The sequence below is a fragment of the Pan troglodytes genome, chromosome 6 (genome assembly GCF_028858775.2).
Source record: "Pan troglodytes isolate AG18354 chromosome 6, NHGRI_mPanTro3-v2.0_pri, whole genome shotgun sequence".
Lineage (NCBI taxonomy): Eukaryota > Metazoa > Chordata > Mammalia > Primates > Hominidae > Pan > Pan troglodytes.
In genome coordinates, this window is record NC_072404.2 from 43208458 (window position 1) to 43235348 (window position 26891).

At 44.7% G+C, this 26891-nt stretch overlaps 1 protein-coding gene across 9 annotated transcripts in view; it reads right to left on the reverse strand.

Annotated features, from left to right (window-relative positions):
- Positions 1–26626, reverse strand: part of ELMO1 (engulfment and cell motility 1) — a 589252-nt gene extending 562626 nt beyond the window's left edge. For 2 of the 9 annotated variants that reach the window (XM_063815315.1, XM_063815312.1), the window contains exons 1-2: positions 23877–23968; positions 23249–23397 (exon numbers count right to left, since the gene is read on the reverse strand). The gene's annotated coding sequence lies outside the window, so the exon portion shown is untranslated. Of the gene's footprint in view, positions 1–23248; positions 23398–23876; positions 23969–25807 lie in introns of those variants that run through there. The other 7 variants (XR_001719198.4, XM_009452902.5, XR_010158837.1 and 4 more) reach the window with 6 other exon arrangements.
- Between the last annotated feature and the right edge of the window lie 265 nt (positions 26627–26891).

Consider the following 26891-nt stretch of genomic DNA (forward strand, 5'->3'; position numbering starts at 1 on the left):
GATTCAGCTATTCGCAGGAATATACAAGACTTTTAAGGAATTTTGTTAAGTCATGAAGCAAATGGCTTTCATAATTTTAAATGTTTTGATGGATTTTAAAACACTTAAACAGGTCTACAAGTAGACAGATGAAGCAGGCAACACTTGCCTTCCTATTTAGAAAAAAAAAAGTGTTTTAAAACTCATTTACTGATTGTGTAAACTCCAAAATGTTTTCTAGTAATGATGCACTACAAGACTTCTTTGGAAATCTAAAAATCAGACAAGCATGATGCCACACTAAATGAAGTCATGATGTCTGAAGATACCTCCAAAGGCCATTGCAGACTCTCTGGGCTTGGGGAAAACCATTTAGATACTTTTCTACCTAGAGTTCATAACAAAAGCTACCATTTATTGGCCACAGTCCATGAGCCAAGCCTGTTAAGTCTGCACAGCAAACTCTAGAGGTCTGTATTGTTACCCTCATTTTACAGATGGGGAACTGAGATTCAAAAGCATTACATAACTTGTTTAAATTTTCCTATCTGGTAAACCAAGAAAATGGGACTCAGGTCCCACTCCTTCAGGCTCCTGGTGCCATGCTCTTAGTGAGGCACCAATGTCTTCTGTGTTACAGGTTATCACCCTAAAATATATAGGGAAAAACATGGCACAATTTCCCTTCAGTAACATATGTCATAATTTCATCAGACATTCATCTTATAACCTGCAGTAAACTACAGATATGATTAAGCCTGTGTCTCTTTACCTAATGTCTAAAGATACTTCTGAGGCTAAATAAAACTCACAGTTGGCCAGGCGCGGTGGCTTACACCTGTAACCCCAGCAATTTGGGAGGCCAAGCTGGGAGGATCACCTGAGGTCAGGAGTTTGAGACCAGCCTGGCCAACATGGTGAAAGCCCATCTCTATTAAAAATACAAAAATTAGCCAGGCGCAGTGGTGGGTGCCTGTAATCCCAGCTACTCGGGAGGCTGAGGCAGGAGAATTGCTTGAACCCGGGAGGCGGAGGTTGCAGTGAGCTGAGATCGTGCCACTGCACTCCAGCCCGGGTGACAGAGCCAGACCCTGTCTCAAAGAAAACAAACAAACAAACAAACACCTCACAGTATTCTACTGTATTTCATTTTTGAAACATTGATTCTTATTTTTTTTATATATGTGTTTGTCTCTTTTCTGCCAATAGTTTATTTCACTCTACAAGGCTTTATGGATCCTACCAAAATCAATTTCTTCTCAGGGAAATACGGACTTGGGAAAACTTAGGTTTCCACTCCTAGCAAAGAATTTGACAGATAGTGTCCGATTCATTACCCTTTCTCTTTTTTAAAAAATAAATGCCCTCTACCAGAGAAGTCGCATGTCTAATCACTAAAACACCCATCTCTGAAAGTGATGATGCCCTTCCCTTAAACTAAATGATCTGCTCTGGAGGAAGTGTGTGTGAGTACTTGCTGGGGGCTACGCTGGGTGGTCATCCTTGGACCTCATGGGTAGGGGTCCCTCTAAAGCAGGGAGTCCCCTGTGGAATGCAGATCAAGGTCCAGTGGGGCACTTGCCCACTTCCCAGGACAATAAAGCAAACTAAGAGGCCAGGTGCATGCCACCAACAGATCATCATTTCCTCCAGAGCAAAATGGTCTTCATCAGCCACAAATTCTTTCAAGAAAAAGATAGGCAAAGTAGAAAAGCCATATGCTTTGATCTTCTTTACCTTTTCCTGCCAGCACTGACCACCTGGGCAGCTCCGAATCTCCAGTCCAGTGGACTAAAAACTTCTCATACTGTACGAACATTAGCCAGTTTTCCTATGCTAGAAACAAATAATGCAAAGAAAGCTATCATCCTTCCATGAGTCCTTCTCAGTACTCATGGGCAGGGATTCAGTATCCCACAGTAGGCTACATAGTTTAGAAAATTGCTAGATGGATGGATTGCCCCATACCTACAGGTATGAGCTGATAAGATTCTGAGTCCTATCCGTTTTATTCCTGAACAAACCATATATACTCCTCAAGAATTTGTCAATATTAGCAATTGGGCTAGGCCTTAGAGATTCTGGCACATTAGCAAAATGGCCAAAAGCCTGGGAATCAAAATATGGTTGTGATCTGAAAATTCCAACCAATGACACAATTTAGCAATGCCAAAAAACCTACAGAGATGATTTTCAAACATTACTCATTTCACAAATAATCTGTCCTGTAATGAGTGTTCAAGGTCAATGCTGTTCAGAACTGGGTTTCTTAGCAAGGGTGACCAAGAGACCTATTTCAATCTGGGGACCTCTTGGAACATTTTGTTTTAAACTTCCTAAAGAGTAACCCATACCAAAACTAATAATTATTATATATTTTTAATAATAATAATAATAAACCATTTTGTTATAGAACGGGAAAGATTCCAATCCATCAACAGCTTATTCAACGAATATTTATTGAGGCTGTGTTATCACTGCCTCATACTAGAAACTGGGAAAACAAAGATGAAAGATGAAAAAGGCAAGCCCTCTACCTTAAGAAGACCCAGGAAATGCTAGGGTTTCCTTAGTCAATTCAGGATGCTCTAACAAAGTACCATAGACTAGGTGGCTTATTAACAACAGAAATTTACTTCTCATAGTTCTAGAGGCTGAAAATGTGAGATCAGGGTGCCAGCAGGGTTGGGTTCTGGTGAGGGCGCTCTTCTGGGCTGTGGACTGCCAACTTCCCGTTATGTCTCACGTGGCAGAAAGAGCAGCAGAGAGCTCTCTTGGGTCCTTTTTATAAGGGCACTAATGCCAGAGGGCTCCACCCTCAGGACTTAAGGCCCTCCCAAAGACCCCACTTTCTAATACCATCATATTAGGTATGAGGATTTCAACATAAGAATTTGGAGGGGTGGGGGTGTGGGCACAAACATTCAGTGCATCATGATAGTTATCGAGAATTATTTACATGTGTCTCCTTATATCTGTGTCTTGTCCACTGGTTCAATGCTGTACCACTAATTCCCAGCATGCTTGGCACATGGGAGGCACTGGATGTCTATCCGTTGAATGAATAAATTAATTAATGACATAAGCTCTGCCAACAGCTAGTTTTGGCTTTGGCCAAGTAATCACAAACCTCAGATTTCCCATGTGTAAAATGAGTTTAAAACGTTAGGTTCCCCAAATAGGTGCTCCACAGAGTATTGGTTCTGCAAAATGTCGTGGGTTTTATTGGAGAAAAAGGGAACCTGGGGCTGAGTTTGAAAACCATCAATATTACAAAAGAAAGCTGATTTCTACTTGAGTCTTCTCCATCTGTAATACGCTGATATACTGAGAACTTCTCAGGGGATGTCCTAGGCAGAGTCCCCCACTCCAATGAGGCTATAAAAATCATCATTTGCAAGTCTCCAGAACAAGACTCTGGACCCTCATGCCTAGCAGTTTAACACCAACAAAAGAATCCATTCTTCAACATCTTCTTTGATGTGAACTATTCTCAGGGAGCTAAGATGGACAGAGGTGTGCTCCTTCCTTCACCTCAGCTCTTTCTGGCTCTATGGCCCTGGGCAAGTTACCCAGCCTCTCTAAACTTAGAGTTCTCTCTCTCTCTCTCTCCCTCTTTTTTTCTTTCTTTCTTTTTTTTTTTTTTTTTTTTTTTACTGAGATGGAGTCTCATTCTGTCACCCAGGCTGGAGTACAGTGGCACAATCTTGGGTCACTGCAACCTCTGCTTCCTGGGCTCAAGCGATTCTCCTGCCTCAGCCTCCGAAGTAGCTGGGATTATAGATGCCCGCCACCAAGCCCAGCTAATTTTTGTATTTTTAGTAGAGACAGGGTTTCACCACGTTGGCCAGGCTGGTCTCGAACTCCTGACCTCAGGCGATCCGCCCTACTTGGCCTCTCAAAGTGCTGGGTTACAGGTGTGAGCCACCACACCCATCTTGTATTTGCTATAAAATAAAATACTAGTAGTAATTAATTCAAAAAAGGCCTGAAGTGAGAACTAAATGAGATAACATATATAAATCACTTGGTACCACTCACAGGAGACGCTCTGTAAAGGTCAGCTCTCCTTGTTATTATTCACAAACATACCAGCATCTCGTTTGGATTCCAGTCTCAAGGTCACCAACAGGTAAACTCTGGCAAGTCAGTCCTTGTCTCGCCTCAGAAGTGGCACAGGCAAAATCCAGGTTTTTGGCTTACATCAGTGTTTCCCAAACTCTAGTTCTTCAAAGACCATTTCCCAGCCCTATTTTACTCAGTATTTCTCTTACAATTGTTGCATGCGAGTCTCATCCTAAACAAGGAAATCTAGGAAATCACAGGTTTGATATCCTTGTTATTCTTTTTCCAAGACACATGAAAATGAATAAAAAACTATTTAAATATTCCCTAAAAGCCAGCATTATACCTAACTCATTTTCAATGCCATACACCGAGAAACATTTACTCAGGATTTTTATCCAAGATCCTTCTGCTAAAAAGATTCTACGTCTTTTTTCCCGAAAAAAAGAAAAAAATCACAAACTAACCTTTGCAAACACGAACCTGAGCCCCCTAAGACAATACAGTAGTTCAGACCACAAGGGGGTCTTCTTTAGAAAGGAGATTCAAATCTAGTTTCTAAGCTAAACATCTGAACATCAGAGATCACAGAAGGTGCGGAGATGACTCTATGGCTTTCCAAAGAAAGAATGACATCAACTTCCAGAATACAGTGACATCTCTGTGATTGCTACGTTAGCTGAGATATGAGGAGGCATTTTTAAAGATATGTTTCGGGCTAAGACTTTTTCAAATTCTAAAACTAAAATTCACAAAAAGCCATTGCTCTCCCTCCAGGAAAAACACCTGCTTTAGAACTCTTGCAGCTCTGCATGGAAGAATCCTGTCACCTCAGTCTGGGTCAGCAGTGACCAACACTGCAACGTGTCACAGATCACTCTGATAGGAATATCACCCTCCTTCAGATGCCACCAAAACCAACACCACTATGGGATGGCTGAAAACCTATAAAAATATTTTAGATTAGTCATAAATAAAATGACTCAGGATGATATTCTGCAAACATTTTATGGACTCCAAACATTGAGCCTTTTCAAAAGTAAAAGTGAGCCTAAGTGGCAGTGGATAATATCGCTATTTTTGCTTTTAACTGCAATTATTCCCAAGCCCTTTTAATAGCTGTCACTTTTCATTTCCAGGCTGTAGCAAATTATAGTAAGAGGAGAAGGGAGCTGACAGCTCATTTCTTCTGTGAATGGCATGCTCTTCCATTTCTGCAAGGCCTGTGGGCCCTACTTTATGGCACATTCACCATCCCCAGGAAAATCCTGCTAAAAGAAGCAATAAAGACAATAGTGCTCAAGTCTGCCAGCTTGGAGGCTTTGGGTACTCCAGCAGAGTTTCCCAGGCCTCCATGCATTCTGATCAATAGGGGAGAAAAATAAGTTATCCCCATAGATACCCCAAAGGCATTTTATCTTTTTATCTACATGAAGGATGTATGCTTGGGGTGTGTGTGTGTGTGTGTGTGTGTGTGTGTGTCTGTGCGTGCACACACACGTTGGAGGGGAACAGAGAGAGCTGGTTTCATTTGAAAGGAATTAATAATGCAGGTATTATTAATATCATAAACCTCATCCTCTTAGGACACATATCCCAGTAAAAAGAGAACTAGGTCAAAGGCACAAAACAGTTCATAAAAAATAAAATATTTTTGAATCTAAAATAGCACCTAATAAAAAAAAACTGAGTGATCACTTTTGGCACCTAGAAAATGGTGCAGCCTGTCCCTAAATATTAAAGTAGTATGAATACAAAAACAACTTTTAAGAGGAGCTTTCAGAACTCAAGCTAATGAATCCAGTTATGTTGCTGCTTGGCAGTCTTGACTAAATGGAACATTCAACTCCAGACAGGGATTGGGCAGAACCAGCTAACCAATGTGTATATACCTGGAGCCAATCTCATCTGTGTCACCAGAGCGATAATCAGAATCCAGAACCTTGGAATGACATTTCTTTTTGTAATATTGGTTCCTTTTTAAGTCAACATGTAGCCTAAAGATCAAAACAATCAAATGAAAATGTGTATTAGAAAGACCCCTAGGAAATATTTTCCACCACGTCTTCAGAAATGCAAAGACCCAACAGATGAAAGAAGAGCAATCCTGAAATTAATTGCTGCTCAGAAGATCAGCTTTTTACTTTTTAATTAACATTCTGTCCTAATCCAAGAGCCAGAAGAAAAACATACGATGTATAGTGCTTACGCACCTCTTATGGGGAAGTGTTAACCTTTCTTCCTCAGCCTTTCTCTATTTTCATCAAAATGTGTTTAAATTTAAGATGCAGTCTTGGCAGAGTGTGTAGCTCAGTGATGCAAATAGTGTGGGATGGTGCCACCCAGAACTCCATGTGTGGGAGAATAACTAGGAAATCAACTTTCCTTTTCTCTGTGCAACTCTATTTCATCCAGAGGAGGATGTGGGCACACGTACTGCAGGTGGTTGTTGTTGTTGTTGTTGTTGTTGTTATTTTTTCCAACTGGGCAAGGGAGGAGGTATGGAGAGGAAAAGCCAAGTGATATTTTGGAAGGATTTGCAAAACACCTGGGTTTAAACTGTCAGGATCCAACTTGTCTTCTTTCCAACCCACCTCCTTCAGTGATTCCACATCCATTCTGGCTGCTGCAGACTAAGGGATGGATTTGCAAAACACCTGGGTTTAAACTGTCAGGATCCAACTTGTCTTCTTCCCCACTCACCTCCTTCAGTGATTCCACATCCATTCTGGGTGCTGCAGACTAAGGGATGGAACAGTTACCCCTGTAACAGTCATAGATGTGGTAGGAAGAGGCTGGCACAGATCAGGCATCACAATGAGCAATCCCAAATACGTTGGAGTGATTTGTTTGCAACATCTCTTAAATCTTTTCCTAGAGGTGCTAACAGGCAGGGAAAAGGGCTGATCTTCAGTTTCACCACTCTCCCATCTGGTCAGCTCTGAAAATCCCCTGCTGGGCATATTCTACATGCCAGGCAGTGTGCAGAGCACAGAGGATGCACAGATGACTGGCTACAGTACCATCACTATGTTCAGGTGCTCTCAGGCCAGCAGGGGAGATGGGAGAGTGAATGAACTCATGCATTTTGTTTTTGTTTTTCTTTCTTGCACAGAGGCATGAACTAATAATCCTCTAAGGAGGGCTGCTCAGTTAGAGGCCAAGAAGGTTTTCTGAAAGAGACATTTAAGATGGCATTAGGATGTGAAGGATGAGGAATGGAACTAGAGGGAAGAGGGACATAGAAGATATTCAGGGCATCCCTAAGGGGGCTTCAGACTGCAATTACCTGGTGCAGAGTCTTTGTATAAATAGAGATTTTAGGAAATTACTCCAGAATCAGAATTTCTAGTGATGAGATCCCAGATTCTAGTTTTTGCAAGCTGCCGAGATGATTCTGAATGCAGCTGACTGACCTACAGATTTGTGTTTGGGATCCATCAATCACACCTAGCACCCTCCCTCCACATTTATAAATAGCTGAGAAAAATTTGGCATTGACGGAGAGCACAGACAACAGTTAGGTTCAGCCCCAAAAACAGGGCTCTGGCCTATTGATTCCAAATTCAATGTCTGGACCACCAGTCCCCGAAGAGCTCCACCAGGAACATCATTTTCCATGAAGCACATTTTTGGCCAACAGGACACAGGCCTCTTCTGCCATCCCCACCTGGGTTTCTGCCTGCATGAGAGTATCAGCCATGCGTTACAGCTGTGCCCACTGCGACCTCATCTTCCCCTGCAGAGGGCAAAGGCACTCCACATGTATCGTCATTTCCTGGCCTCAAGTGCTCAAAGAATGAGTTAATGAATGAAGTCCACAAATAGGGCTCACAAAAGGCACTCCTCAGAGGGTATGGGAAGTATTAAAATGGTCGCTTCTCCCAGACAGACCTTATTTTCTCCGAACCGACCAAAAACCAAAATCCAGAAATCAAACTGCGATACTGGAAAACACAGCAAACTTGAAATTTAAGTCTTAATGCAAACAACAGAAAATGCTGTGAAATTTCTTTGCATCTCTGAGCTCACCGGTGTCTCCTAATTCCATCCCTTTCAACCCGCGATGGCCTCTGGCCACAGAATTTTGGAGAAGAGGTTCAAAACTCATACATACTCTCACATCTACTGTATGCCGGCCGAGGCCAAAGAACTCTGCTGTTCGTTGATTATATTTTTTCATTTTATCTTGACAACCACACACTGGCATCATTTCCATCTATACAAGAGGAAACAGAAGCTATGAGAACTTAATAAATTTCCCCTAAGTCACAGAGCAAGTGGGTGGTGATTAATTTCAACCTGGATCTGTGTAGGTCTGGATCCCACAAGGCAGCTCAGGGAAGAGTCTAAGGGAACAAATCGGACCAAGCCTCGCAACAGGCACAGGGCCTGATTGAGCACTTTCTAGTGTGGCATAGTTACCTTAATGGACAGCAAGGTCAACACAGCAATCAGAACAGTCTACCTTAGCCAGGTGCAGTGGCTCCTTCCAGTAATTCCAGTGCTTTGGGAGGCCAAAGCAGGAGGTTAACTTGAAGCCAGGAGTTTGAGACCAGCATGGGCAACATAGCAAAACCCCATCTCTACAGAAAATAAAAAGATTAGCCGGGCATGGTGGTGCATGTCTATAGTCCTAGTTACTCAGGAGGCTGAGGTGAGAGGATGGCCTGAGCCCAGGAGTTCAAGGCTGCAGTGAGTTATGACTATGCCACTGTACTCCAGCCTGGGTGACAGAGCAAGACCCTGTCTCTAAAATAAAAAAAAATTAATTTAAAAAAGAATAGTCTAACTTGCACAGGGCTATACTATTGGCTAGATGATCACAGTGTTTCTAAAAGTGGGAATAGATGAGAAGCCTACTAAATTTCTACTTGATGTGTATAAGTGGAAAAGTTCTAGGTCAAGTGAACAAAAGTCTAATTTGAATCATAATAATAGTCAGGGTCCCTCAACCAATCCTCAGACTTGAGAGTCAGTTTATAGTGAGTTTACACTGGCTCAACTAGAATGAAAGGAAGGCTGGGTCACTTTGAAATAGGACCCTGGTACACTGCCAGAAATGTATTCTGTTAATCTTTCTCCCAGCCTTCCCCAAGAAGACCTATGTACAACCTTTTACCAGGGTAACTGTGCACTGGGGAAAAAGGAATAATGAGATGTTTTGGGAACTAATGGACAATGGCTCTGAACTAACACTAATTTCAGAATACTCAAGACATCACTGTGGCCTCAGTTAGTAGGGACTTCTGGAGGCCAGGTGATCTATGAAGTTTGTTTTTTGTTTGTTTGTTTGTTTGTTTTTTGTTTTTTGACATGGAGTTTCGCTCTTGTTGCCCAGGCTGGAGTGCAATGGTGCCATCTCAGCTCACCACAGCCTCTGTCTCTCAGCCTCAAGCAATTCTCCTGCCTCAGCCTCCCGAGTATCTGGGATTACAGGCATATGCCACCACGCCTGGCTAATTTTGTATTTTTAGTCGAGAAGGGATTTCTCCATGTTGGTCAGGCTGGTCTCGAACTCTTGACCTCAGGTGATTCACCCACCTTGGCCTCCCAAAGTGTTGGGATTACAGGTGTGAGCCACCGCACCTGGCCTGATCTATGAAGTTTTAGTTCAGGTCCACCTCACAGTGGACCCAGTGGGTCCCACACCTCAGCCTATGGACATTTCTTAAGTTCTGGAATGAATAATTGGAATAGGTATGCTCAGCAACTGCCAAGTTCTCCACACTGGGGAAGCAAGGAGTTGTTCGGTTATTGTACTTGTACTGAGGGAGAAAGGGGATGTGAAAGGTCTGAGAATGTGGTTCCAAAGGCCTGAATATGCTCCATTTCCAGAGTAAACTGAGAACACTTAAGTTGGGGTTTTACCATGTGTGTGCTACTTGGCTTATAAGAAATGGGCTCAGCTCTGCACTTGAACATCAGGATAAATTGTTCCAGAGATGAAGAGCCAAGACACTATCAAGTTTCAATTGCTAGCTGAAACCCCTGATAACTGCTAGAAAAATAATATGCAATTATAGTCTAGAAACGTATATTATCAAGGCCACGGTGCTCTCAGAATGTAATAAATGAAATGTGGGTAACCACACATGTGGTAAAAATCCCAACCCCCAATGTGTATCACAGATGCCTCGTCACCCACAGGCACTGGGGAGGGAGGGAGGAAAAAACAGACGCTTCAAATTCAACACTGGCTGAACCATGGATGAAGGGACAAAAAGCCAAGAAACGTTTTCTATGTTCTTTCCAGTTATGGTCTTCAAATGTCTATGCCCTGTAGGCTCTTGGGTGACTAGTAGAGAATTATAAGTAGACAAGCAAGTAAGAATACTTCTGCAGAGAGTAATGCAATGACAAAATGTTGGTTTCTTCTTCCGTAATGTTCGTTATATCTAGAGTGGATTTTGGCACAGTGGAATGACACTAAGGCAGTAACTGTTGCCTCCTAGGGTTAGGGCATTGCATGGCCGTGTGCCTCTCCAACACCCAGAGGCTCCTCAACAAGTGACCTTGGGTCTTCAGCAAAATTGAGGACAGCGAGAGTTACATGCCAGGCATCCCTAAATAGAATATCCCCAGGGCCCTTACTCAAAGACGAAGGAATCATTTTAAAGGACTGTTAAAAGGACACAGTGCTCACATACACGGAAAATAGTGCTTCTGTCTGCAGACACATACTGAGTACTTCTTATGGGCTCAGCCTGGGAACACCTGCCGTGAGCCCTCCAGGCTACTAAGAGAGAAGGACATGAAACAGAGTGTGAAAGCACAATCAATGCCAGCAGAGGGAAGCACTTCATGTGTCCAAGGAGCAAATGCTAGAAGTCACGGAAGGTTCTCAGAGGAGGTGACCATCCACACATATCATATGGTCCAGGCACTTCACTCACAAAGGAAGCCAGAGGCCTCTATCTCCCGGCCCACCAAACTGCCAGACACCTCTGGCATGACTTCTCTTTTGCTTGGTGTTTCCCCTTAATATTCACTTCAACCCGATTTCACCTGATTAGGAATTCTGGGGTCTTATGCTCACTTGCAAGGGAAGAAACATGAGCCCACCTTATCCCTCACTGCTGGCTTCTGAGCAGTACTTGAACACGGGCCCCAGGGAGCAGGGTGCCTCAAGGAAAGCCCCCCAAAAACGAATTCTCCTGGTGTCTCTGAGTCTTTATGTCCCTGAAAACAATTCCCTATTTTGGCAGTCATGAACTAGTTTCTCCCCTGTACATGCCCTGTCTCCTGCTGCAGGGGGCAAAATAAGTAAAATCTACAGAGGGGCTTCTCATCTCCCCTCCTCATCAGGCCAGGCTAACCCACCCACTCAGAACCCCTGCCTGTCCCCGAACCTCATCTGGGACTTATGGAACAAGATTTTTATTAAACGGTGACAAAGATGAAAAGTAAAATATCAGAGACACACAGAGAGTGAGCCACAGATCTGAGAAAACAGCTGCATATGAAAGGATTAGAAAATAAATGAAAAAAGTAACTCAAAGGATTTAGAATCCATTTTGGGTGCACTGAAAGAAAATCCCCCCAGTACTGGGAGAACAGATCCAGGTTCAAACCTGGGCGATAAGGAGGTTCCATCCTCTTCTGGTTGCCTGATTAGGTGGTACCTTGAGGTTTATAATTTTTTTTAGTCACCACTTTGTAGGATGATGCTTCTTGAAAGAAAAGAAAAGTGAAGTCTGGGACCACGTGCACTGGGATCACCTGAGAGGCTGCTAAAAATGCTGTTTCCTGGGTCCCCAGTGATTCTTAGGCATTCTGAAGTCTGAGAACCACAGAACTAGGTACTTCATCATTCCTAAGTGGTTGCATTACCCCATGCTAAATCACTCCTTTAAATTGCTGTTTAAAATTTAAAGAAGACACTAGTGGCTAAATTGATTCTTTTAGAAATGGTTAGATTCTAACAGAAGTGATTGTACAGTCACATTGTGACCAATTTTAAATGATGTAAAATTTACAGGTTGAAGCCAGAAGGATCTTTTCAAAGCATAAATCAGATTACGTCACTCCCTTGGGTAAAACTCTTCAGTCACTTCCCTTTGCCCTTTTGATAAAAGCTCAGCCCCATGATCCCAATCAGGCCTCCTCTCCAGTCTAATCCACGCTGGAGTGCTCCCTGCCTCAGGCACTCTGCTCCCCAGTTCCTGCAACATCCAAGGTCAGCCTTTTACACAGCCTTCATGTGCTAGTTGTCTGTACCCAGTAAAATTCTTTCACCCTCCTCCCTGACCTCCCTGACTACATTAATCTCCCTGTTGTAGGTGCCCTGAGCATCAGTAACTCCCCCTTCAACAGCCCTTAGCAGAGTTTAAACATCACACTTATTTGTGTGATCCTTTGATCAATGCATACTTCCTCCTCTAATGTATAAGCAGCCCAGCCCATGAAATCAACAGGCCTATTTTTCTCTCGGAAGGAGGCTCACCATTGTTTATGGATCACCTAGTACACCACGTGGTACACAGCAGGCGCTCAATCAATATTTGTGAATTAACAAATGAATATTTCCGTTTGGTCCAAGTGCCGAGGTGTTTACAACTAATTGATCTTAACCATTTACAGATTTCTTTGTTCCTTCTCCACTCCCACTACTTCACTTGACTAGCCTTGAAAAAGAAAAAGAAGAAAAATAAAGAGTATTTCCAAATCAAATGCTGGAACAAATTCAGGCACACAGTAGCAATTAAGAATTTAAAATACTCCTATCCCTTTCCTGAAAGTTAAAGGCAGCAGTCTCTTCCCAGCCAAGGACTAAAGTCCTAGGGTGGTTTCCGCCCCCTGCATATGATCCAATACTCTTCAAAGCACTTATCACTTCTAATGGATGGACCAAACTATTCCTAATACAACTTCTGGATTTCGAAAGGGTGAAACTCAACATTAAAACTACTGTTATGCCATTTCTCTGTGCCTTGCTTTGATCTAGTCATAAAAAATTGTCTTAAAGATATATGTTGAGATAAAAACAAATCTGAGAATTTTCACAACTTCTTGTATTTTCAGACACCCTCATCTGCCTGTCTTATCATTCCCAGGTCCAGACGCCGAGTCTCAGACTGTTTCATTACACACTCGCACATGCTAGAATGGTTAGCAACACATTTGAAAAGATTCAACATGGCCCTAAACCAGTTGACAATAATTATATGACAACGCTTATGACTGGAAGGATGTCTCACTGGGTATTTAAAGGAATCTCTATTACGCGCTCTTCTCTCTACCATCCTCAGCCACAGCTGGGGTAATGGTTTGCTGCCCCGACGGTGCTCTTTTACACACTCCTGAGGCAGCAAATCATTCGCCATCCTTCACCAAGTAGCTCAACTCAACACAATGATCCAGTGTAGCAGGTTCAACTGAGGCAAAAGTGATGAAAACTTGGCAGCAGGGGTATGTACCATATGGTATGCTGCAGAAAAGAGGGTATGGTTTTGAGTCTATGTGAAGTTGGGCAGCCAGCTTCCCTGACACCAGAATTCCCTCATCTGTAAAATGGGTACATGTTTGAAATCACTTTTAAGCTGCTAGATATTTTGGTAAGAACATAACTCTCCAGTGAGTTACTGTAGATCTGTATTTCATTACCTAAGTCTTCTTATGGGTCTTTAAACATATATTTACCAATGGATTCTATTTCAAGGTACACACCAATCCTGATATATAGAAAAGAGGCATTGCTACACAGCGGACACTGTAGTTGCTGAATAACCCATGTTTACCACTCTCCTAGGTAAAATAAAGTGACCAGAAATTTTTCACACTGAAGACTGTATATTTGTCAGGTCCAATGAAGATATGCATACAGCCATTAGACAAGTGATTTTCATGACTATAGTAATGGAAGTCAAGGTGGAGACCAAAAGTTATCACTTTCAAAGCACTAATTTGGAGAAGCAGTTTCTGTTTGGCACATGGCTCTCTGACACCCATACTTCTATCCAGGGCATTTTAGTGTCTAGATGAAGGTTTCTCTCTTTTCAACCCACTCCTTAAAAGCTGTTACTAAGTGACTGTTTAATGGGTACATGAGCTACTGCTTAATGAGCTGGTGTGCCTGTAAGCTAGTTGCTGCCTTCCTGAAGAAGCAATAAGTAGAAAAAGCACCCAAACAAACCGGCCACATCCAGAGAGAGCGATTGGAAATGGAAGAAGGTGGCTTCCACTTAGGTGGCCATAAAATGAATTGTCCAACCCATGGCACTTGGAAAGTGAAAGCTGGTGTAATTGAACGTGCTGGGACAATGGGGCCACACTGGGTCTGTACACTTGGGACTACAGACATTCTTCTTTTATTTTTCTATTTTTATTCCCAGGATAATTTCTAATCTGGTTGACAGCTTGATCATCTGGCTCAGATTAAAGAAGAAAATTTAACAATTTACAACCACCCACCTGCCAATGAACATTTCAACAGTCCCCTACTTGGTGGAAGGTTCCAAACGATTGAAAAAGGGACATTTCCAAAGCATGAATGGACCCATTGAACCTCCTTTATATGCAACATAATCATATGAAACCCAGTTCAACTGAATGAAATTCCTGACAATTGCTCCTTCACTGTTACTCCAATGACATGGGGTTTCTCCCAGGGCCCCTGTGCACACTCAGACAAATGCAAACAACCTCAAAAGCTGGAATCAAGAAAAGGGAAAGAGCTCCAATGGAGCCATCTCCATTCTCTCCCCTCAAAGTAAAAAAAAATTAATAATACAATAAAACAGTAAAATCTCAGGTTAGTTCAAATGGAACTGGGGATACACATTAGAAGAGCTTTCATTTGAGGACCCTAAATTGCTAACTTCAGTCATTACATCAGTTATTTTAATTCACAGTCAATCATAACTCATCCCCGCCTGTATTTTAACAGTTGGTACTTCTCCTGTACTGGTTTAAGTTTCATTTGTAATTAACAAATAGTAATCATTCATATTTATGAGGTACAATTGGATGTATTGATACATGTATACCTAAGGAATGATCAAATCAGGCTAATGAACGTATCTATCACTTCAAATATTTAGCATTCCTTTGTGGTGGGAACATTTAAAATCCCCTCTTTTAGCTGTTTTGAAATGTACAATATATAATTATTAACTATTGCCACGATGCTGTGTAATAAAATCACCAGAACTTATTCCTCCTGTCTGACTGAAACTTTCTATCTGGGTTTGACCAACATCTCTTTCCCTGCCAACCCCACCTTTCCTCTTGTTTTCTTGAAGAAAAGACATAAAGCAAACTAATTCTAGTCAAGACTTTAGGAGCAGTTACCTAGGTCACTTGAAGAAAATTAAATACAAAATGCATGTCTTTTTATGATTTTAGCAAGATAGTTTAATAAAGAACCTGAATAGAAACTACTGAATCGGGCCGGGCGCGGTGGCTCATGCCTGTAATCCCAGCACTTTGGGAGGCCGAGGCAGGAGGATCACGAGGTCAGGAGATCGAGACCATCCTGGCTAACACAGTGAAATCCTGTATCTACTAAAAATACAAAAAAAAATTAGCCGGGCATGGTGGCGGGAGCCTGTAGTCCCAGCTACTTCGGAGGCTGGGGCAGGAGAATGGCGTGAACCCGGGAGGCGGAGACTGCAGTGAGCCGAGATCGCGCCACTGCACTCCAGCCTGAGCGACAGAACGAGACTCTGTCTCAAAAAAAAAAGAAACTACTGAATCAGTGATAATAACCTCAATAATAATAGCAAATCCAACCCAACGCTTTTAGGGTACTCTACTTTACAGTCATGATTGCATTTAATCATTTCAGCTACTCGAAGAGGTGGGGACTTATATTACCTACACTTGAAAGATGTGAAAACTGAGGCTAAGGAAGATCACTAACTTACCTGAAGTCACCCATCTGCTGTACTCAACAGGAGATCTGAACCCTCCATTAACAAGTATGTGCTTATGGCAGTTTAAACCTCAAAGACTCCTTCTCCTTTTTCCCAAATCCAATCACTTAGCAAATCATTTAATTTTGTCATCAATATCTACAGGCAAACACGGTGAGTGCTGGCCTCCCCTCCTTTACCTCTGCTCAGACTCTGGCTGGCACCCGCTGCGGGGCTCAGGCTGGAAGGTGGGGGCTGGACAACCTGTCTCCTAGTTGCATTGGCACAGCAAGCACACTGCTTTGTTTATTTATTCATCTGACCAAGACCATGTATTTATTTGAGCAGGCCTAGCAGGAGCTCCCATCTTTCCTCTGCCCCTCCCTCCAGCTGTACCATCTAATCTATCCTCCAGGTTGCTCTCACTGGAATGCACTGCATCTTTTCCTTGCCTAAAAGCCTTTGGCTTTCCTTTCTGCTCAATCCAAATGCCCAGCTCCTGGGATTGCTGACATAAAGCCCCTTCCAGACTGTCCTCCATCACCCTGATTGCTATATTCCCTGGACGTATCATATTCTTTCTTTTAATACTCAGCTTTCCAGATCTTTCTCAAAAGTCACCTCATTTGTGAACACCTACCTCTGTGATCTGCAATCACGGTAAACATACCTTTAGCATACTGTTATGACTGTCTCTAAACAGATTTGCCTGTTACAGCCCTCCCTGCCCCTTCTCCACATATGGAGTGCCCAGGCTACAGCATACAAATTACAAGCAAAGTGGCTGTTGACTGACTTGAATGACTGAATGAAGCATTATGATCAGGGCTATAAGCCCAGCAATAGTTTAGCTTGAAAATATTTATATACGTTTTAAGGATAAGCTCAACATCTGTTCTTAAAATATACTACAATTAATAAATAAAGCTTTACTGTGCTTCTCTCATATAAACCCAAGCAAATGTTTCTCAAAAACCTTCAGTTGGAGAATGGACAGTAATTGAGAAAGTAGTTCTAATGAGTCAAAGTCACTTCCTGGCAGTGGAGTAAGCCTAGAGATGATGGAAACACATTCATTCCTTGACAAAATGTTTAATTTCATGTGATTTGTGCTGACTTACTATAAAAGTGACAGCACTGGAGAAAACAGGATTTAGCAGCTGATATAATTGTTTCTTTGCTTCTAAAGGCCTTTCATTATTAGAGCTGCATGGGTGTGTGTGTGTGTGTGTGTGTGTCTTTCTCTCACACACACATATATGTACAAAGCACTTATTATTTAATATATCAAAGAATCGGTCCCACTCCCCCAAACCAAAATTTCTGAGTAGTGGTCACTTCCCAGAGTGGCCCACAATTGGAATAACTGAGGCACAAGTCCACTATAAAAAAATCTAGGGGCCAGGCACAGTGGCTCACGTCTGTAATCACAACACTTTGGGAGGCCAAGGCAGGCGGATCACAAGGTCAGGAGTTTGAGACCAGCCTGGTCATATTGGTGAAACCTTGTCTCCACTACAAATACAAAAATTAGCCAGGTGTGATGGCAGGCACCTGTAGTCCCAGTTACTGGGGAGGCTGAGGCAGAAAAATCACTTGAACCCAGGAGGCAGAGGTTACAGTGAGCCACGATCGTGCCACTGCACTCCAGCCTGGGCAACAGAGCAAGACTCTAGCTCAAAAAAAAAAAAAAGAAAAGAAAAGAAAAGAAAAAGAAAGAAAAAACAAAGAGGCTGGGTGTGGTGGCTCACACCTGTAATCCCAGCATTTTGGGAGGCTGAGGCGGGTGGATCACGAGGTCAGGAGTTTGAGACAAGCCTGACCAACATGGTGAAACCCCGTCTCTAATGAAAATACAAAAATTAGCCAGGCATGGTGGTGGGCACCTGTAATCTCAGTTACTCAGGAGGCTGAGGCAGGAGAATCGCTTGAATTCGGTTGGCAGAGGTTGCAGTGAGCCAAGATCGCGCCACTACACTCCAGCCTGGGTGACAGAGTGAGACTCCATCTCAAAAAAAAAAAAAAATCTAGGAAACTGTGGGGTGGGGAGAGTTGGAGGGGTGGACGGGAGTCAAATAAAAACCAGCCTTACTGAGTGTTATTGGAATTCACTCCTCACTTGACCAAAAATGAGCAATCTGACCAAACTCCTCCACTAGCTCTACCTCCCAAGCCACATGCTTTCTGAGGGCCAAGGGTAAAGCCAGCTGTGGTTACGCATTTGGGCTAAAGAGACCAAAAACAGAAAAAAAAATTATTTTGAAATGGATTACTCTTCAAAATTAAGGGTAATTGTGTGTAGCAGCCTGGAAAATACAGCTCATCCAGCTCTGCCACTGAACCCCACAGCACAAAACTCTGGCGTTCTAAATGCAATTCTGAACTGAAAAAAAAAAAAAAGACACAAAGGGCGGAAGGAAGGGTGGAGGGTTGCTATAGGGCTGGTGAATTTTAAGAAGGCGGCTGCCTAGGGGAGTCATAGCTAGTCTATAACCCAGCAATATTTCTACGGCACTTAAGCCACTCGATGGTGTTCTGGACTACGACAGCAGCCAAGCAGAGAAGGTAAATAAAAGGCTGACAGATAATTACATAAGAAAGTTAACGTGGCAAGATTAGGACAGAAATCTAATAGACAAAGTGGGAAAGGACTTCGCATAAAGCAGTACCTTGAAGGCTTCTCCCTGACCTGCTACAATGTCCTGGTCACACTAATGGAATATCAATAACCATTACTATCCAACTAGTCAAGGTGGATTTGACAAGCAAAGGAGGAGGCACTGAACTCACTTAACTCATTCCCACACAGACATTTCCTTTGTCTTGTGACAAAGACCTCCGAACAAGCCAAGCTGAGCTTTGCTACCCACCTTCCTCATTTCATGTATCTTATTGCCATTATGTAAAGGTTACAGTTAAGGCAGTAACCAGTGGTCAGAATTCAAAACGTTGTTAAGAAACTGAGATAAAAACTCACTAGTTACAGTGTTTTTCAGCCACAGGTACTAGGAAGAAACATGCATGGAAAGGAAACTTGAAAAACATTTGGATTAGAGAAACAACTGCAGTATAAGAGAGAAGAGAGCTAGAAAGGAAACTTGGAGAGCTGGAAGAAAGAAATGAACATAAAGGGTGAGCCCTCTCATTTATTAATACACCACCTTAGACTCTAAGGAATAACCAGTAAGTAGAAAACTAGGACACTTATAACTGCTGTTGAAAGTCTAGACTATCTGATAACACACAACTGGTCTCACTAACACAGGAAGACAAAGCAGCAGTTCTCAGCTTGGGGACAGGAAAATCGATAGGAGAATCTGCAATACCTGGAGACATCTGGGGTTGTCACAAACGAGTAATGTACTGGCATTAGTGAACAGAGGCCAGGGAAGGCAGTAAACATTCGACAGTACACAGGACAGCCCTTACAACAAAGGATTATCCAGCCCAAAATGTCAATAGCACTGAGGCTGACACTGCCTGAAATAATGGGTCAGTAAAATGGCCAACAGCCTACAAGTAGAAAAAGAACCGTACAAGTAGCCTCAGCATTGCCCAAAGGAGAAACCATCATGGTCAAAGGACTCCAGTCTCTGGTTTTCTTAGTTGGTATGAATCTATCAACAAGAGAATTAGCAAAAGTTATGAGGAGCTGGAAAACACTGTCAAGTATATTCCCCTTCCAACTGGTTCCTTCCCAGGTGGTTCCATGCTTTTGCCTTCACCATGACTCATCCACAGAGGAAAAATGTTGGCTAAAGAATAGACGCCCATTCTTCTTGGCAAATACTGTTCTCATTTTTATTAATAAATTGCATTCTGGCTCATATGCTTCAATATCATGAGGTTGGCTGATGGACATACTGCGCCTGAGAGAAGAATCCATTGACTCTCAAAACTAAGGCCAACTTTAGAATGAGATACCCAAAGAGAGGGATTGACTCTGAAGAACTAGGACTCAGTGGCAGCAGAGACATCCCTGGATACCATGGCAACCCAGGGCACATCCGTCTGCAGGACATACAGGAGTGAAGAGCCTCTCTGGACAGCACTGCAGCATAGCTCCACATGGCATCCTGGCCTCAGAGGCTGGCAAGTCCAGGGAACCAACAAAAGAAGGAACTAACCAGTGCAGATATCATGGTGCAGGAGAAAGAAACAACACAGTAAAACGAGTCAGAAAAGTTGGGTTTAAGGCTCAGATGCACTCTCTAAGTATGCTTGTGACATTTCATTCCTCCAAGCCACATCTGCAAAATGGGATAACAATACTATTCTGATTGTTCTCCATCATTTCCAAAACAGCATCCCCAGAGGAAGGGTGTGTCAGGCCACAGAGAAAAATGTCACATTGATCCTATGACTCCACCTCCACTGAGAGAATGCTTTATAGGGCTTACCTGATTTTCATTCCCTCAAACCACCGTTCCCTATCCAGAGTACAACCCACTGAACACATCTCAGTCCTTAGTCCAGCAAGTTGTGCCTTTCCAGTGTTTTCTACTGAGGAAAGTTTTGTTTTCTACCTTAACTGTTAGAACTAAAACAGTCAAAACTGTAGCCTCAATTCCTAAAATTGAAGTTCCAATAATAATTCTGTTCAGATTCTGGAAATCAGTGTTTGTGGGGGCCCGGAACACTGAGAATCGTCTCCTTCTATTTATACATGTGACTAATTTCTCGACTCAGCACTATGCCAGTTTGTTACTGTAGTTAATTCTGTTTGATGAGCTAGCATTCCTTCTCCCACACGTATTCCTATCTGATACTTAACTGTTCACCCCACCTTAGGCCAATGACCAAATTCTGCTCGTACCGTACCTGCACTTATATTGTAACAGGTTAGAAAATACAGCACTAAGACACAAGTAGTTAATGTAATCAGGAATCATGATATAGCTTTGCAGGCTTTAGTTCTGGCTAATATAGATAAGTTCCAATTGTTAACACTCAAACAACCCAACTTATCCAGGGAAATAAGCATTGCAACCAGTGTGTGCATTGTACATGCAGGCTGGCTTTGCTGAACCTAAAAATGCTGTGCTGGCATACTGGAAGGCTTTCACGGCCACACACATGGTCCTGGGAGCCACACCCTGTGGAATGACTGGCCTTCATGATCCTTTTATTATGGACAGTGCAGAAGTTCTCAGAGTCTTTTTTTAAAGAGATGGGGTCTTTTTCTGTCACCCAACCTGGAGCACCGTGGTGGGATCACAGCTCACTGCAGCCTCAGACTCCTGGACTCAAGCCATTCTCTTGCCTCAGCCTACCAAGTAGCTGGGACTACAGGTGCATGCCATCATACCCAGCTAATTTTTTAACATTTTGAGAGATGTGGTCTCGCTATGTTGCCCAGGCTGAGTTGTCAGCCTTTGACTTTCTTCTTTGGATAGCCAATCCAAGCCCAGGTCAGCTAAAATGCTTCATCTAATCATGCATCCCAGCAGTGTGGCTGCCTCCAGAAGAGATTACAACTGTCTTTGTAATTAGAATCATTCATGTGGGGAACACTAGATGTAAAATATGAAAGGAGAAGTTGAGCAGAGTAAATTTCCAAAGACCTCAAAAGTTCTAAACTAAAACTTGGTGAGAAAAGGGGATAGTCTGTCGATTTTATTCTAAGTGAGGTTAAAGAGTTATTGCAAAGGGAGCTACTGCCTTTCTGCATCACTAAAGTGAAAAGCATGTCACTTGAGTTTCTAGTTCCTCCAAGATGGCAGCATGAGGGCCTAGCGCACTGGCAAGTTCTACAAATAGTGGCATTTTTTTTTTGAGATGGAGTCTTGCTCTGTCGCCCAGGCTGGAGTGCAGTGGCGCACTCTCAGCTCACTGTAAGCTCTGCCTCCCGGGTTCACTCAATTCTCCTACCTCAGCCTCCAGAGCAGCTGGGACTACAGGCGCCCACTACCACGCCCGGCTAATTTTTTTGTATTTTCAATAGAGACGGGGTTTCACCGCGTTAGCCAGGATGGTCTGGATCTCCTGACCTCACGATCCACCCGCCTCGGACTCCCAAAGTGCTGGGATTAGAGGCGTGAGCCACCGCGCCCGGCCAATAGTAGCATTTTGAAAAGTTAAGTCAATAGCCGACAGAACTGCATCTGGTTCAACATTTGGAAACAGCATCTCCTGCAGGGGGTTAAACCAACAGTATTTTGTTAAAAGGAGATAGCTAAGTATTTCTTATAGCCCTCTAGAACGTCGTCATCAGAATCCCTGGCAAGTTGGTTAAAAATGTAGTTTTCCCCAGAAGTATTGAAACAGGCTTTTTAAAATCGTTACCTACATTGAGCAGTACTTTGACATTAAGACTGGGTGTCTGTTTTATGAAATGCTGTTTTCCACACCACTCTTCTCTTTCACGTTTTAAACTGCTGGTCTTGGCCTACTAAAGTGATATCATGATCCGCTCATGGGTTACAGCCGTAAGCTTAAAAAGCACTTCTCTGGTTGACTAGAAGGAACCAGAACTAAAGTTGCACAATTAGTAGCAAACACTCCAGGCTTTGTGATGCAGAGAGGGTTTCTTAATCCACCACGTTTTCCAGATTCAACAGAATGTCTTATAAACCAAACTATCTACTTGGACGGTTTCAGGCACCAAAAAGTGGTTACAAGCTTGAGTTACAAACCTTAATGGTATCCACTGTCTTAGATCTGGAAGGGAAATGTTACCTCCATAGGAATGATCACCTTTAACCCTTGAGCATTAGGCAACCTGATGAAGTAAGCACAGTGTGTGATCAGGTGAGCTCCTTGCCTCACCCTCAGCCACATCCTCCAGCAAAGGCTTCAAAGCCCTTTCCCCACCCGCCCCACCCACTCACACCAAACACCCAAAGGGGTTAAATTACTTTGAAACACTCAAGAGTTAGCTTCTTTTCAATATAGTAATTTAGTAAATGTTCAAGACTTAGCTGCACCTGCAGAACACCTTAATGTTTTCTCACTTTTATTTTTCTTCTCCTAGGCATTTCTCATCTCCCCTGCATCTGCCACACAGCCTCCCTTACAGCCTCCTGTCTTCACTTCCATATTGTAGGAGAGCAGAATGGGACACAGTAGATGCCTCTGACTTCAATCCCCTTACAATCATGCCCTTCCTCCTAGGCTAAAGCAACACAGACTTCTTTAAAAGACCTTCTCCAAGGAGAGTGATGAAACACCAGATCTGGAATGGTTATGTGTCATTAAGTGTACTGGTTATCTAATCTCCCAAGGAATCACCTCTCTGTTCCTTTCTTCAGGCAGAAAAAGGGAGGAGTCTACTCAAGGCAGAACAGAGTCTAAAAGAAGAGTGGCCTGGCATGGGGGAAAGGACAGCGAAAAAAGCAAAAGCCCATTACCTGGGCTTCTCACTTGCACTAATGCTGCAACATTTTCCTGGTATATTTCCCTGGTGGATCTCTCCCAGTATAGCCACCTCTCATTTAGTCAGTCAACAAACACTTATTGAGCACCGACGTCATGCTAAGAATCCATCCAGGTTCTGGAGCTGTAAACAAGACAAGGTAGTCACTACCCTCATGGAACTTCTGCTCTAACAGGGAGAGAGACAATACTCAAAATACACCAATGACTGTATAATGCCAGGGAGTAAAAGGTACTAAGACAAAAAACTGAGTAACGTAAGAGGCCCAGGGAGTGTCTGGCTGCTATTTTATATGGGGTAGCCAGGGAAGGCCCCCTATAAGCTGACAACTGGACAGAGACCTGAAAGAAGCAGGGGAAGTGAGTCATCTGGACATGTGGGAGAAAAGCTCCTCCTGTAATATCATGGGCAAAGGCCCTAGGGAGAGAACTCAGTGAAAAAGAAGAATGTAAGACGGTGAGGGTGCCTGCAGTTACCAAGGACGGTAAGCATGACCATCACTACAACTGCCCATCTTCTTGCCCAATGACTGCTCCAGGCCCTGAGTTTCCCCAGACTCCCATCCGGGTCTGCCTCCCAGCCTGCCCCTCCCCGATACCTACCATACTTCTTGTTCTCCAGTTCAGTAACCTCCTGACACAACCCCTCCCCAAGAGTCCCAGCAGTCCAGGTCATTTTCTCAAAATTTACCAACCTAATAAAAACAAACAAAACAGAGTAGAAAAAAGGCAGCATGCACATTTAACCACAGCCTTCCAGAGATAGGAAATGTACAATAATAAAGAGTAAAGCTTCAAAAGGTCAGCTATAAGAAAAATTAAAAATATGTGATGTGCCTGCAGGGGATCTGGCCTCCTAACTTACCATTATTTTCCCCCAGATCTGTAAATTATGGGACATTAATGCTTGAAACAACCTTGGAAAGTAGGCATGGAGGTGAGATAATATGAGAACCCTGGCCAGAGGAGACCCCAATAACAGCTGCTGCCGGTTTTTGCAATCTCAAAGTGATTCTGAGAAGGATTATACCCCTCTATGTCCCAAAGTTGCTCGCAGGGTTTTGGTGTGTAAATACAGGTCATTAATTACTTTTATAGAAGCAAAAGAGAAACACTCAGATATTCTTCCATAGCTTCATCCCCAAGTCACTGGCAGCGCCCAACAGGAAGCCTCCGCTTCTGGAGGCCTCAACCCGTCTTAGATTATCTGAAATCTTAACCATAACGAATTAGGCCCGAATCATTCAAGGCCAGCGGTGTTGGGAAGCCCATGATCCAGCGCGAGGGGCATCCCAAATATATTCACTGAGTCTCGGGAGCCGTCCAGGGACTCTCAGAGCTGGGTCACTACCTGGGACCAAGCCTGAGGCTGGTCCTTTAGGTCAAGGCAGGTCCCGACCCGCCTCCAACTTCAAATGGCCCCCTAGGCGGGAGAGGGTCACTGGGCGGGGAGTTCCTGGCTGTGCGGTCACACACACACACACCGACTCACACACACACCCACAACACCCCCCCCCCCACACACACACACCGACGACACACCACACACACATACATACGCGCGCGCGCACACACCACACACACACACACACACACACACACACACACGCCGCCTCGCGCGCGCTCGCGGCACAGCACCGACTTCCCAACCCCAAACACACGCGCGCACCCCCGGGACAGCTGAGTTCTGTATTTCCTCTTCCTCAAAGCGACTCCGGCGATCGCAGTCGCCACTCTCCGCTCCGATTCCCGGGCCCCCTGGCATGCCGCCGCCCCCTTCTCTGAAGGCGCGCCCGGTGCGTCCCCTCTCCGAAGCCGAGATTTCCACGAAGCTCCACAAAGCCCCCCGCCGCCTCTCTCGGTCTCGGCGGAGACCCCGGTGTGTCCCCGGGAGGAGAGTATTTACTAACCAGAGCCTCAGGGGCTCCCGGCTGCCCAGACCGCCCTCTCCGGCCCTCCTGGCCCCCATTCCTCTGGCCCATCACCGCCCCCTCCCACGAGCGCGCTCGCCGGGGGATTCCCTCCCATCCCCGAGTGCAGGAGAAGACGCCGAGTCTGAGCCGCAGCCGCTTCTCTGGCTCTATAGGAATCTTGACTCCAAGATCCCAGCCCCACATCCCCCGTCCCCAATAACCCCGCGCCAGCGTCGCAACCCTCCCGCGCCCCCCCCTCCCGCAGACCCTGGTCGAAACGTCTCGGCGGGCTCCCGGGCCCCGGGCCCTGCGCTTCATCCGCGGGCGCCGCACCTCCAGCGCCCCCTCCCTCCGCTCCCACTCCCACTCCCGCCATCCCCGGAGCTCAGACTTCCCCAATTGCAGAGCGCCCCGACGCGCCCGCAGCCCTCACCCTGCCGAGCGCGGCGGCCACCCCCGCCCGAGCCGCGGCGCCCCCAGGGAGGAAACAAAAGTGTCTCCGCGGCGCTCGGAGTCCCCCGGAGCAGGACGCCTCCTCCCGGCCCCAGTCCCGGCCCCCTCCCCTGCCGCGCCGAGGTCAGCGAGTCGGGGCGCGGCGCCAGCCCAGGAAACTTTACGAACCTGCTTGGGGTCGCAGGACAGCAGCGGCAAGGGTTCCCGGCGATCAGAGCTCCGGCGACCCGCCACCATTGAAGGGGAACTGGAGGCTCTGTCGCCCAGCGTGGGGCCGCGGCGGCGTGGGTGGCTCTGCCTCTATCCTGTGCCCATCCTCGCCCGCTCCCGCTCGCCCCAGCACACGCACTTACACTCTGGGTCGGCCGGCTGCTGCACCGCCGGCTGCCGCTGCTCTCACTTCCTCTTCCTTCCTCCTGCTGGCCAGAGACACATTTTGCATCTGCAAGGCATCCGGAGATCAGCCGCGAACTCTCCTCCCGAGCGGACGCTGCGGAGTTGCAGCCGCCGCCCCCGGCACCTGCGCCAGGACACTCGTGGTCTGCGCGTTCGCCTTGCGCCCGCACCCTGCCTGGTCCCTGCCCACTGCACTTTGCCTAGGGGGATGCCCACGACTTTTTGAAGTCCCCCTACTTAAAAGACAGAAATGTCAAACACCATGCATGCCTCAGATCTGCTATAAATAATATGTGTGCAGAGCATGACTTCGATGAGCTCACACATGGCGTTTGGAGGCACTAATTAACTCCGTCACCCTCATAGCGCCACCTCCGGGAGGCCAAAAGCGAGTAGCATCTTTTCACATCCTTTTTTAATTTTTGGCAACCGGTTCCGGATATTAAGGGGAAACTTCGGTGGGCTGTTTGAACGCTACTTTAAGACGTGTTTGTTTTGACGCTGTGCCTCTACCCTTGGACAGAGTGGCAAAAAAAAAAAAAAAAAAAAAAAAACGTTTCCTCCCTCTCCGTCGACATCTATGTATTTACTAACCCTGCAATTGAAACTACAAGATGTATTTCTAACCAATTAAGCCAGGGACCTCCTAATTTTGCATAACTTTGCATAAGGCAAGACGTTCCACCCATAATTTGATATTTAGAATAAATTACTTAATTCATGCAACCTACTTAAATCATTTTCAAAGCAGAAATCAAAAACGTTAACTCCCAGCCTAGCTGGCAGGAGGGAAGAGGGTTGCAGGCGAACCACCTGTCCTCCCCCAGTTCAGAAATACCTACATTGGCTCTACCGG